Source organism: Hemiscyllium ocellatum, chromosome 9, assembly GCF_020745735.1.
Source record: "Hemiscyllium ocellatum isolate sHemOce1 chromosome 9, sHemOce1.pat.X.cur, whole genome shotgun sequence".
NCBI classification, from domain to species: Eukaryota; Metazoa; Chordata; class Chondrichthyes; order Orectolobiformes; family Hemiscylliidae; genus Hemiscyllium; species Hemiscyllium ocellatum.
Window position 1 is genome coordinate 98,573,588 of NC_083409.1, and position 13,273 is coordinate 98,586,860.

Consider the following 13,273-nt stretch of genomic DNA (forward strand, 5'->3'; position numbering starts at 1 on the left):
CTGGGAATACTATAGTTCAAGTACTTTAGATGGGTCAATTTTTGTTCAATGCGTGCAGGAGGGTTTCCTGACACGGTATGTAGACAAGACACCAAGGGGCATGGCCACATTGAATTTGGTACTGGATAATGAACCTGGCCAGGTGGTAGATTTGGTGGTAGGTGAGCACTTTGGTGATAGTGACCACAATTCGGTTATGTTTACTTTAGTGATGGAAAGATAAAGGTATATATCACAGGGCAAGAGTTATAGTTGGGGGAGAGGCAAAAACAATGTGATTAGGCAAGATTTGAGATGCATAGGATGGGGAAGGAAACTGCAAGGGATGGGCACAATTGAAATGTGAAGGTTGTTCAAGGAATAGCTACTGTGTGTCCTTGTTAAGTGATGGCTCATATGGGGCACTTGAGGGTTACAATTTAGCCAGGAAAGACCTAAAGAGAGAGCTAATAAGAGCCAGGAGGAGACATGAGAAGTCTTTGGCAGGCAGGATCAAGGAAAACCCAAAAACCTTGTGTAAGTATGTCAGGAATAAATGACTAGGGTAAGATTAGGGCCAGTCGGGGACACTAGTGGGAAGATGTACGTGGACAAAGAGTTAGGAGGGGCGCTAAATAAATATTTTTCATCAGTATTCACACAGGAAAAAGACTGTTGTTGAGGAGAATACTGAGATACAGGCTATTAGACTAGGCGGGATTGAGGTTCATAAGGAGCAATTCTGAAAAGTGTGAAAATAGAATGAGTCCCCTGGGCCAGATGGGATTTATCCTAGGATTCTCTGGGAAGCCATGGGGAGATTCACAAGCCTTTGGCTTTGATTTTTGTTGTCACTGTCTATAGGAATATAGAGGAACCTTGGTTATCCGAACGGAATGGGCGGGCATTATTTCATTCGGGTAATTGATTATTCGGTTACTTGATTTTCTCCGGGCTCTTGGGTTTTCTGTGAAGTCTGCTCCCCGTTCAAACTAGGCAAAAGAACAGTGTGTGAGAGGACCCCCACCACACCCACACCCACACCCACACATCACCAACCCTGTCTGCTCCTACCCCGCCCCTCTGCCAGGCCCAACCCTGCCCCCGATGCCCCCAACTCCCTCCCATCCATTCCCACTCTGTCCCCGATGCCCCAACCCTATCTGCTCCAATGCCCGACTACCCTGCCCACTTCCAACACTCTTCGCTCCCACTCCGTCCAAAACTGCCCCCATGTCCGCCTCCCGCCTGTCCCAACCCCGTACCCCCGTCGATTCCCTTGTACAGGAAGGACCGTGTTGGAAAGATCATCTGGGGAGGGGAGATTTAGGGTACGTCCCTGTGTAGAACTCCAGGGAAAGTGTGTGTGGGGAGAGAGGGCAGGAGATCATTCATTCATTTAGAGATGGTGCCTGGACCGTCCATGACTGTTCTTGGCAGCAATGAACTGAGTTTGTTTTTAACCATTGTACCTGTAAACAAAAGATGTGATCAGGGTTGAAACAGCTCATTGATGTAATGTTCCTATCTGGACTTTGAGATCCCCTTTGAGTAGTTTGATATTCGGATAATTGGTGTTCGGATAATTGAGGTTCTTCTGTAGTGCCAGAAGACTGGAGAATAGCAAATGTTCCCTTGTTCAAGAAGAGGAGTACAGATAACCTGGTAATTATAGACCAGTGAACCTTACTTTGGTTGTAGGCAAAGTGTTGGAAAAGGTTATATAAATCCTATCTTTTATCATCTGGAATGGAATAATCTGATTAGGGATAGTCAGTACAGTTTTGTGAAGTTTGTGCTTCACAAACCTTAGAGTTCTTTTGAGAAGGTGACCAAACAGGTGGATGAGGATAAAGCGGTTGATGTGGTGTTTAAATTTCCGTAAGGCGTTTTGATAAGGTTCCCCATGGTAGGCTATTGCACAATGTATGGAGGCTTGGGATTAAGGTGATTTTGCAGTTTGGATCAGAAATTGGCTGACTGAAAGAAGACAGAGGGTGATGGTTGATGTGAAATTTTCATCCTGGAGTTCAGTTCCTACTGGTGTATCGCAAGGATCTGTTTTGGGGCCACTGCTGTTTGTTATTTTTATAAATTATCTGGATAAGGGCGTAGAAGGATAGGTTAATTTGTGGATGCCACTAAGGTCAGTAGACCATAAGACATAGGAGTGGAAGTAAGGCCATTCGGCCCATCGAGTCCACTCCGCCATTCAATCATGGCTGATGGCCATTTCAAATCCACTTACCAGCATTCTCCCCCTAGCCCTTAATTCCTTGAGACATCAAGAATCTATCAATTTCTGCCTTGAAGACATTTAGCGTCCCGGCCTCCACTGCACTCTGCGGCAATGAATTTCACAGGCCCACCACTCTCTGGCTGAAGAAATGTCTCCGCATTTCTGTTCTGAATTGACCCCCTCTAATTTTAAGGCTGTGTCCACGGGTCCTAGTCTCCTCGCCTAATGGAAAAAATTTCCTAGCGTCCACCCTTTCCAAGCCATATATTATCTTGTAAGCTTCTATTAAGTCTCCCCTTAATCTTCTAAACTCCAAGGAATACAATCCTAGGATCCTCAGCCGTTCCTCATATGTTAGACCAACCATTCCAGGGATCATCCATGTGAATCTCTGCTGGACACATTTCAATGCCAGTATGTCCTTCCTGAGGTGTGGGGACCAAAACTGGACACAGTACTCCAAATGGGGCCTAACCAGAGCTTTATAAAGTCTCAGTAGCACAACGGTGCTTTTATATTCCAACCCTCTTGAGATAAGTGACAACATTGCATTCGCTTTCTTAATCACGGACTCAACCTGCATGTTTACCTTTAGAGAATCCTCGACTAGCACTCCCAGATCCCTTTTGTACTTTGGCTTTACGAATTTTCTCACCGTTTAGAACGTAGTCTATGCTTTTATTCTTTTTGCCAAAGTGCAAGACCTCACATTTGCTCACGTTGAATTCCATCAGCCATTTCCTGGACCACTCTCCCAAACTGTCTAGATCCTTCTGTAGCCTCCCCACTTCCTCAGTACTACCTGCCTGTCCACCTAACTTCGTATCATCTGCAAACTTCGCTAGAATGCCCCCAATCCCTTCATCCAGATCATTAATATATAATGCGAACAGCTGTGGCCTGCGAGACACTGCTCGTCACTGGCTGCCATTCCGAAAAAGAACCTTTTATCCCAACTCTCTGCCTTCTGTTAGACAGCCAATCCTCAATCCATCCCAGTAGCTCACCTCGAACGCCATGGGCCCTCACCTTGCTCAGCAGCCTCCCGTGTGGGGGCACCTTATCAAAGGCCTTTTGGAAGTCTAGATAGACCACTTTCACTGGGTTTCCCTGGTCTAACCTACTTGTCACCTCTTCAAAGAATTCCAACAGGTTTGTCAGACATGACCTCCCCTTACTAAATCCATGTTGACTTGTTCTAATCAGACTCTGCTCTTCTAAGAATTTGGAAACCTCAATTTTAATGATGGATTCTAGACTTTTACCAACAACTGAGGTTAGGCTAATTGGCCTATAATTTTCCATCTTTTGTCTTGATCCTTTCTTGAACAAGGGGGGTTACAACAGTGATCTTCCAATCGTCTGGGACTTTCCCTGACTCCAGTGACTCTTGAAAGATCTCAACCAATGCCTCCGCTATTTCCTCAGCCACCTCTCTCAAACTCTAGGATGTATCTCATTGGGGCCAGGAGATTTATCAATTTTAAGACCTTTTAGCTTTGCTAGCACTATCTCTTTTGTAATGGCAACCATACTCAACTCAGCCCCCTGACTCCCTTTTAATTATTGGGATGTTACTCATATCTTCCACTGTGAAAACTGACACAAAGTACTTGTTAATTTCTCCTGCTATTTCCTTACTTCCCATCACTAGGCTTCCAGCATCAGTCTGAGTTGTGGATAGGACCGAAGGATGTTGCAGGTTGCAGAGGGATGTGGATAAGCTGCAGAGTGGGCTGAGAGGTGGCAAATAGAGTTTAATAAGGCAAAGTGAGAGGTGATTCACTTTGGAAGGAGCAACAGGAATCCAGGTAAATCTAATGATAGTGTGGATGAGCAGAGAGATCTGTTTCCAATCCATGGATCCCTGAAAGTTGTCACCCAGGTTGATAGGATTACTAAGACATACAATGTCTTAGCTTTTATTGAATGGGATTGCCTTTTGCAGTCATGAGGTCATGCTGCAACTGTAAAAACTCTGGTGCAGTCTTGCTTGGAGTATTGCATTCACTTTTGGTTACTGCATTATAGGAAGGATGTGGAAGCTTTGGACAGAGTTCAGAGGAGATTTACTCGGATATTGCCTGGTATGGAGGAAAGGCTGAGGGACTTGAGGCTGTTTTTGTTAGAAGAAGATTGAGTGGTGACTTAATAGATTATCTTGTATGTCTGAGGGTTTGATAGGATGAACAGTGAGAGCCTTTTTCCTTTTATGGTGATGGCTAATACAAGGGAATATTGCTTTAAATTGAGGGATGATAGATATAGAACAGATGTCGGAGGTAGTTTCTTTACTCAAGTAGTGGGAGCATGGAACAGTGCCTGCAACAGTAGTAGACTCGCCAACTTTAAGGACATTGAAATAGTCATTCGATCGAAATATGGACAAAAATGGAATAGTGTAGGTCAGATGGACTTCAAGTTGATTTCACGAGTCGGCACAACATCGAGGGCCAAAGGGCCTATACTGTGCTGTAATGTTCTACGTTCTATGTTCTATATGATAAAAGCCCACACTATTGGCGGTATTTAATGGCATAGAGAACTGGCTCATGGACAGGAAACAGTGAATGGAAATAAGCGGTATGTTTTTCATATTGGCAACTTGCGACTAGTGGGGTTCCGCAGGGATCAGTGCTGGGACTACAGCTGTTTACGGTTTGTGTTTGTTGACTTGGAAGGAAATGAAGGTACTGTGGCCAAATTTGATGACTCGGAGGAAAGGCAGGCAGAGAGAGAGAGAGAGAGACAGCAATTTAAAGATATTGATATGTTAAGTAAGTGGGCAAAATGTTGGCAAATAGGAGTACAAAACTGTAGAAAGCAAAGGACACGAGAGGTACTATTTCAAGGGCTTAGAGTATGAGAGAATGGAAATCTTCCTGCAATTATACAAGGTGCTGGTGAGACTATATCTGGAATACTGTGCAGCTTTGGTCTCTTATTGAAGGAAAGATAACATTTTACTAGAGGCGGGTCAGTGAAGGTTCACGAGGATGAAAGATTCTTGATAGGGATGGACTTTCATGAGAAAAAGGCTTAAACAGGTTTGGATTCTACTCATTGGAGTTCAGAAAAATTGCAGGTTATGTCATTAAAGCATAAAGGATTCTTAAGTGGCTTGACAAGTTGAATGTTGAAAGGACGTTTCCCCAGCTTTGTAGAATTTAGGACCGGAGGACAAAGTCTCAGAATTAAGGTCCACCAATTTAAGACCCTGTGAGGAGGAATTTCTTTTCTTAAAGAATTGTGTCTTTGAAATTCCTTGCCATCGAGCGTCCTATGGCCAGTGTCCTTTTATATATTTAAGGCTGAGAGATTTTTGATCGGTGGGGAATTGAGGGTTACTGAAAAGGGCAGGAAAGTGGATGTGTGCCATGTTGGACCAGCCATGATGTGACAAATCCTACATGTTCTTATTTCATATGGTCTTATTGTAAATGGGATTACAATGGGCTGCTAACTTTTTTTGCTGAAGCAGACTTAATGGTTTGAATGACCTCTTTCTGTATTGTAACTTTTCTGTGGTTCTAATTTTCTAATCAGTCCTAGAGATGTTTTTTAATGATGCATTGGGTGGAGGTAACCATGGTTTTTGTTGCACTTCTGTTAAACGAGGACAAGTTACAAGCATAGATGAGACAATCTGAGAGTCTTTTGTAGCTGGATTTCTGCGTGAGTGACTTGTGACATCAGTGTAGGGTTCCCTAATCAGAACATGATGCATTTTTATGTCTTTTGTATTCTGAGCCAGCATCACTGAATACAACCTTTTTTCTGTGTCCTATACTTCTTTGCAACTGATGCTGTTCATTGCTTCCAGTGAAGAAGCAAGACTGCTGAGAGGCAATGCAGAGTAAAGAAAAATATATCTAATCTTGGATATAGCAAATTATTGATACTGTGATACTGAGACATTGGAGGTCATAAGTTTGATTCTGTGCTGTTAGCTGATATCAGTGTATTGGCAGTGCCAGGTGTTAAAAATGCTTCACCACCTTGGGGGGAGGGGGGTGCAAAGATTCTGAACTTTGAATCTTTTGATTTTTTTTAATGAATAGTCAAGGCAGGAAAATGAAACGGAGAGCAAGATCAAATAAATTATCTTATTGAATGGTAGCACTGGGCCAAGTGCTGTAAACCTTCTCGTCTAAGAGTATGGTGCTGGAAAGGCACAGCAGGCCAGGCAGCATCCGAGGAGCAGGACAATTGACGTTACAGGCATAAGCCCTTCATCAGGAAGGGTTTATGCCCAAAATATTGGTTCGCTTGCTCCTCTGATTCGACTGTGATCTCCAGCATCAGCAGTCGTCACCTTCTCCTAGCTGTAAATCTTCTATTTGTTTAGAGGGCTCTTACAGATGCTAAACCATATTACCTGGCATTTGTTTGCCATGCATGATCATTTCCAAAAAGGGAGGAACACCTTGACATTCTATGACATGACTAATGCTAAAACCCATCTATCAAAATCCTCAGGGCTACCATCAGTATTCCTACTAAGCTTCATGGCTGCACAGCCATTTGCAAAGTCCAATCAGCGTGTGGACGCAGCAACTCCAGATTCTAGAAAACACTGCTGTGCATGGATATCCGAGGCAGGTACAGGACAAGAAAACTAAAAGATGACAGGTTACTGTTGTATAGAAACTGAACGAGAGTAGCAAAAGAATGTAGATACAAGAATAATTCAGACACTCAGAATTCAAGCTGATGTTATCCAGGAAAATATTACCTGCTTTATTGGTACAATATTTACGAACATTCTCTTTTCACTGGCAATACTCAGCAATAATGTGTATCATCTGTAAGGTTCATTGATGAAATTCATCAGCACCTTCCAACCATTTCAGACAGTCCTCTGTCATTTCAGTCCTGGTTTCCTGAAATAAAACCCCACATTAGTCCCTTCCAAATTTTCTCCCTTCTGCTGTCTAATCCGTTCCACCTACCACTGAAGCTTCCTTGTAATTTCAGTTATGCCTGTCAGGGAACAAATAGATGTTTTAGTTTTCTGGATGATGTCAGAAGGCACCCTGTCTGACCAAGGCTGAGTGGAGAGGACAGGTTTACGATAATCTGTTATAACAAGAACCTGGATTTGATGGATAAGTGATTTCCTTTGATTCACTAGGGTAAGTGCCCAAGTCACGTCCTCATAAAGAATCTGTCATGGAATCATCAATAATGTGTGTTCTAGTGGGTGGCTTGATGTAGAATATTGAATGTGTGATCTGCCACAGATGAGATTTGATAGAGATGTTCAAAATAGTGAAGGGATTTGAGAATAGATTAGAAGAAACATCCCATTGATTTGAGGTGAAACAGGTTATATGTAGAAGAAGCTTTTTCTTACTGTGACTGGTTATAATCTGGAGTGCATGGCCTCTGATCTGTGCTATCATGTTTGGATGTGGCTTTCATATTGGATACTTGTCTGAAGAGAAAAGCATTTGCAAGCCAAGGGGAAAAACAAGGGAATGGAATTAGTTGCCATTCTTCCAGAGTGCTGGCACTGACTTGAATGGCTAAATTGACTCCTGTGCTGTAACTATTCTGTGGCTCTCTTCAGACTGCACCTTGAATGGGGGAAGAATGTTTGTTTGGATTGGGGAGGGGAAGAAAACGTTTTTATAAGGATCATTATCCTTTCCAGTTTTCAAGCTGCTGCTTATAGCAATGAAAATGATCATCGTGGAAATACTGAGCAAGTCTTGCATAATCTGTGAAGAGAAAAAACAGTTGATAATTTGGGTTCAATGTGACTCTTCAAAACTGAAGCAGAAATCCTGAAATGCATGTAACCTTGATATCAAAGGCACCAGAAGAAAAAAACTCCACTGGCTGAAGGCATACCTAGCACAAAATTGGATGCTGGTATCTCAACTTCATAACATTTCCTGCAACCATCTCTTAAAAATTAATGCAATTGCTGTTACTGAATCTGCTATTGTCAGCATCCTGGGAGGATCATTGTTAACTAGAAACCTAACTCAAATCAACCACAAATACTGTGGGCATACGCAGGTCTGAGATTGGGTGGTCTTTGGAGACTTACTAATTTTAACTCCCCAAAACATTCAGAAAATCTGCAAGATATAAATTGGATTGAGACCACATCCACAAACACTCATTCCCTTCAGAAATATACCGTGTAAAAGATGCCCTGCAGAAATTCAAAGCTTGAAGAACAAGGGCAGCTGATACATGGGAACACCACCACATGCAAGTTCACTCCAAGCCACTCACTGATATCTCTTGGAAATATATAATTGTTTCTTCAGTGTTGCTGGGTCAAAATCCCAGAATGCTCTACCTGACAGCATTGTGTGCTCACATACAACAAATATGTAGCCGTTCAAGGAGGCAGCTTGCCACCATTTGGGCTGGTATTTATTACCCATCCCTATCAGCAGCATGTTTTTTTAAAAAAGGATAGTGAAATAACATTCTTCACTTGGTTAGGTATAGTTCCAAAGTCCCCATTTCCCAAAGCTTTTCACATAGCAGCGTCAAAAATATTTTGACACATACCATCTGGAAGGAGACAGGAATCAGGAACATGGAAACATCATAACCTGTATATTCACATCCTAAACTGTGCATTGGGATGACTTGGAAATTACTTGATTGTCATTGTCATTGTGTCCTGGGACAAAGACAGTAACAACATGGATTGCAGCTGTTCAAGGAAATGGTTCATCATTGGCATCGGAGATAACCACATGTCATCAGCAATACTGTTACCTATGTAGTACCTTTTTAATGTAAAGTATCCATGAAACAATAGTCCTTTGTGCAGGAGTGATAGAGTTGGGTGTCCAATTTTGCATTATCGAGTGTTATTGGGGCAGTTGGCCAAAAGCTTGGTCAGAGAGGTCCATCTTGGGGACCATCATAATGGGGATATAGAGATTTTGAGAAATTTAGAGTGGCTTCCAGGACATAGTGTTCAGACAGCTAAAAGCATGACCCTGAATTGTAGAACCATACAAATGGAAATGGTCAAGAGGCCATACTTAGCTGAATTCAAATACCAGACTAAATGTAGGTTTGAAGATTAGGATAAGGAGGGTGAGGTAAAATATGTCAAAATCAGGACAAGAATTTTAAACTGAGTGTTGCTTATTTGCAGGGCAGTGGAGATCAGCAAGCGTGGTTAAAGGGTGAGTGAGACGTGAGTGAAGACCTAGACAGCAGCGTTTTGGATGACTCCAATTTGCAATGAGTAGAATTTGCTCTTGGTTTCAAGTGTTTTGAAATACATCTGTTGAATTTATTAGGAAGTTGAAACTAAAAAGATGTGATGTGTGTTTTGTTTTTCTGAATACTGTTCTTGTATGAAGACAACAATGTAAAATGTTTCAAGGCTGGACTGATGCTGAAAAGAGGGCAGTAAGTGACAAGAATTTAAAATTTAGTTAAGTTTAGTGCCAGACTAAATACAGTTGCAAGAATAGTCAGATGTAACCAGTGCAGAGTATTAACTATGCATTAACTTTACATTGTAAAAATAGAAAATGCTGGATGTACTCAGCAGGTCTGATAGTGTCTTTGGATGCAAAAGAGGTAATGTTTTTGTTTAGTAATCTCTTAGCCAAACAGAAAATCATTACAGTTGTGCCATTTTTAATTTAAAAATTCCACATTAACATCTTTTCTATCCAATATTGCTGTATTCTGGATTTACTAATGTACCATCTTACAGAAAATGTAAGCTTATGTAAATAGTTTATTACATAAGTGGTTTGGCGATTCTTGTAATCCCTTTCTGACACAAAATTATGCAACCAAGTTTATTTTTGATACTGCAAGCTGACCTAATTTAATTAGGCCACCAACTCTGCAGTAGTAAATACCTTTTTTATGCTTTAACGAGCTGCAGGTTAGTTGACACGACCCCTAAAATCACCTGAAAAGACTTTGCGTAACCAGTTTAACTGGGTAATGAAAGATAAGCCCCTAAGGAAATTTTGTGTACTGTAGATAATGGAATAATCTTGCATGGGACGTAGAAGCAGAGGCTAGTTCCTCAAAACTATTTGAAAATGTGTTGCTGGTTAAAGCACAGCAGGTCAGGCAGCATCCAAGGAATAGGAAATTCGACGTTTCGGGCATAAGCCCTTCATCCTCAAAACTATTTGGCCATTCAGTAAGATCACTTTTAATCCGTTTGTGTCGTAGCTGAGCTAGGAATTTGATTTGCAGACATTTTGTCCCTTGTCTAGGTGAGGCTTTGGAACCTCCTGTGAAGCACTGCTGTCTTGTCTCTTCTGGAATTTATTTGGTTCCATGCCTGCTACCTCCAATTGCCGGTTCAGGTTGTTCATAATGGCCAGTATATTGCGTCTAGGTCTATGTGCTTATTGATAGAGCATGGCACTCATCCACAGGCTTCGAGAAATTCTCTGGCAGTCCTCTCTGTTGTTGTGTTGTCCCGGTTGAATTTGTGGTCTTTGTCATCTGTGTGTGTGTGGCAATGAGGGAAGCTGGTTGTGGTGTTTAGTGGCTAGTTGGTGTTCATGATTATGGATTGCTAGTTGTCTGCCTATTTGTCCTATGTAGTGTTTCGTAAAATTTTGCATGGAATCTTGTGAATTAAGTTTGTCTTACACATGATAGGTATAGGGTCTTTTATCCTGGTGAGCTGTTGTCTGAGTGTTACTGTTGGTTTGTGGGCTGTCATGAATCCCAGTGGTCCGAGAAGTCTTGCTATCAGTACCAAGAGTTTTGTTATAAGGTAGCGTTGCTGGTGACTTTGGTTGCGACATGTTTGTCTGCTAGGCAACTGCAGATGAAATTGCGGGGATATCTGTTCTTGGTGAATACTTTTGTTTTTCCATCGATTATAGGACAGTCAGAATTTCTAGAAGCATGGCACTTGCCCAGAGACTCCATCAACAAACACACAGATCTAGACCCAATATACCGGCCATGACAATGAAGGCTGCTGGAACCAGCTACCGGAAGTAGCAGGACCACAACCAAGTAAATTCCAGAAGAGAGAGCACAGCAGCGCTTCACAGGAAGCTCCAAATCACTGAAGGTGTCACCTAGACAGGGGTTGAAACATCTGCAAATCAACTTCCCAACTCTGAACATGCCCACAACTACAACTGGTACCCAAGCTACGAATCTTTTACACAACCTTTCATTAGTTTGTGTTCCAAATTCATTCCTGTCTGCTCCTGATAACCTCAGATTGCATGTTAGACAAGGGAATCTGTCTACCTCTTACTTTGTTTTAAGAAAAAAAAGACCCCACCCCACCTCCACTGACTTCTGAGGCAGTGTGTTCCACACGTGTGCAACACTCTGAAAGGAAAGTAAGTCCTAAAAGGGCAACCCCAGGTTTTAAAACGGTGTCACCTAATTCTGGATGCATCTATGTTAAAAGAAGAAAAGTTTGCAATGTGGGCATTGCTGGATGGGCATTTATTGCTCCTCATTTTAATTGCTGAGAGAGCAGTTTGAGTCAACCACATTGCTGTGGATCTGGAATCGCTTGTAGGCCAGGCAAGTAAGGATGGTAGATCCGCTTCTCTAAAGTATGAATGGGTCAGATGGGTTTTTACAGCAATTAAGAGTGGCAATTGGGTTAGATTTTAATTCCAGATTTTTATTGGATACAAATTTCACCATTTGCCATGTCCCCAGAACATTAGCCTGAAGTCCTATATTACTAGTTCAACAATATTATCAGCATGCCACTACCACCACCTTGTCAAGACTGTTTGGGACCTTTTATTTTAATACTGGAATCACCTAACTCCTTGCTCTTCCAAACTCCAGGAATTGAAATCTTTAATCAAGATTAAATGTAGGAGTAGGGCTTTCCATTTAAAGTTGGAACGTGCATTTCCAGCTTCCAACTCCATTTTTGAGTCACGAAGACGGTAAATAAATGGGAAAGTTGTTCAGTCAAAAGATTATGGAAAACCCTTTGAGAATAGCTGCAACAGAGTAAAAGGTATAACTCAGTTATAGAGTCATAGAGAAACATAACAACATGAAAATAGACTCTTCGGTCCAACTCGTTCCCAGCCAACAAAACCCTAAATGAATTTAGTCCCATTTGCCAATTGACCCGTATTCCTTAACTCCTCCTATTCATGTACCCATCCAGATGCCTTTTTAAATGTTGTACTTGTACCAGCCTCTACCATTTGTCTGGCATTTCGCCACTGTGTGAAAAAGGTGCCCCTCAGGTCCCTATTAAATCTTTTCCTCTCTCACCTTTTAACCTGTACCCTCTAGTTTGGACCACTCCCTACCCCACACTGGGGGAAAGACCTTGTATTCACCGTATACATTCCCCTCATGTTTTTATAAGCCTCTATAAGGTCACCCCTCAGCCTCCAGGAAAATAATGCAACTCTATTTACCCTCTGCTCATAACTCAAACCCTCCAACCCTGCCAAAATTGTTGACAAGCTCCAATGAACTCTTTCAAGTTTCACAACTTCCTCCCTATAGGAGGGAGACTAGAGTTGCATGCAATATTCCAGTGGTGGCCTGACCAATGTTGCAGCTGTGCAGAACATGATGTCCCAACTTCTGTACTTAATCCACTAACCAATAAATGCAAGCATACCGAATGTCTTATCCGATGTAGCTGCGACTCCACTTTCGAAGAACTGTGAACCTGCATTTCAAGGTCTGTTTGTTCAGCAGCATTCCTTCGAACATTACCATTTAAGTGTATAAGTCCTGCTCTGATTTTTGCCTTTCCAAAATGTGAGATGCTGCATTTATCTGAATTAAACTCTATGTGCCACTTCTTGGTCCATTGGTCAATTAATCCACTATTTGGCCCCATTTCTATGCCTCTTCCAATACTTTTCTCCTTCCCTAAGAAACAAAAATCGTGCAAATTTTCTACTTGTAAATCAGATCAGGTACCTAGTGGCTGCTTGCCGAGTGTGATGTAATCGAGAGATGACCTTATAGAGGTTTATAAAATCGCGAGGGGCATGGATAGGATAAATAGACAGTCTTTTCCCTTGTGTGGGGGAGTCCAGAACTAAAGGGTATAGGTTGAGAGTGAGTGGAAAA

At 42.0% G+C, this 13,273-nt stretch overlaps 1 protein-coding gene across 6 annotated transcripts in view; it reads left to right on the top strand.

The window, feature by feature from the left end:
• znf644b (zinc finger protein 644b) overlaps window positions 1-13,273 on the top strand; it is a 170,970-nt gene that overhangs the window by 13,525 nt on the left and 144,172 nt on the right. Inside the window, exon 1 of one of the 6 annotated variants that reach the window (XM_060830604.1) lies at window positions 11,300-11,337. The exons of the other annotated variants lie outside the window; for them this stretch is intronic. The gene's annotated coding sequence lies outside the window, so the exon portion shown is untranslated. Of the gene's footprint in view, window positions 1-11,299; window positions 11,338-13,273 lie in introns of those variants that run through there. 6 annotated transcript variants of the gene reach the window in all.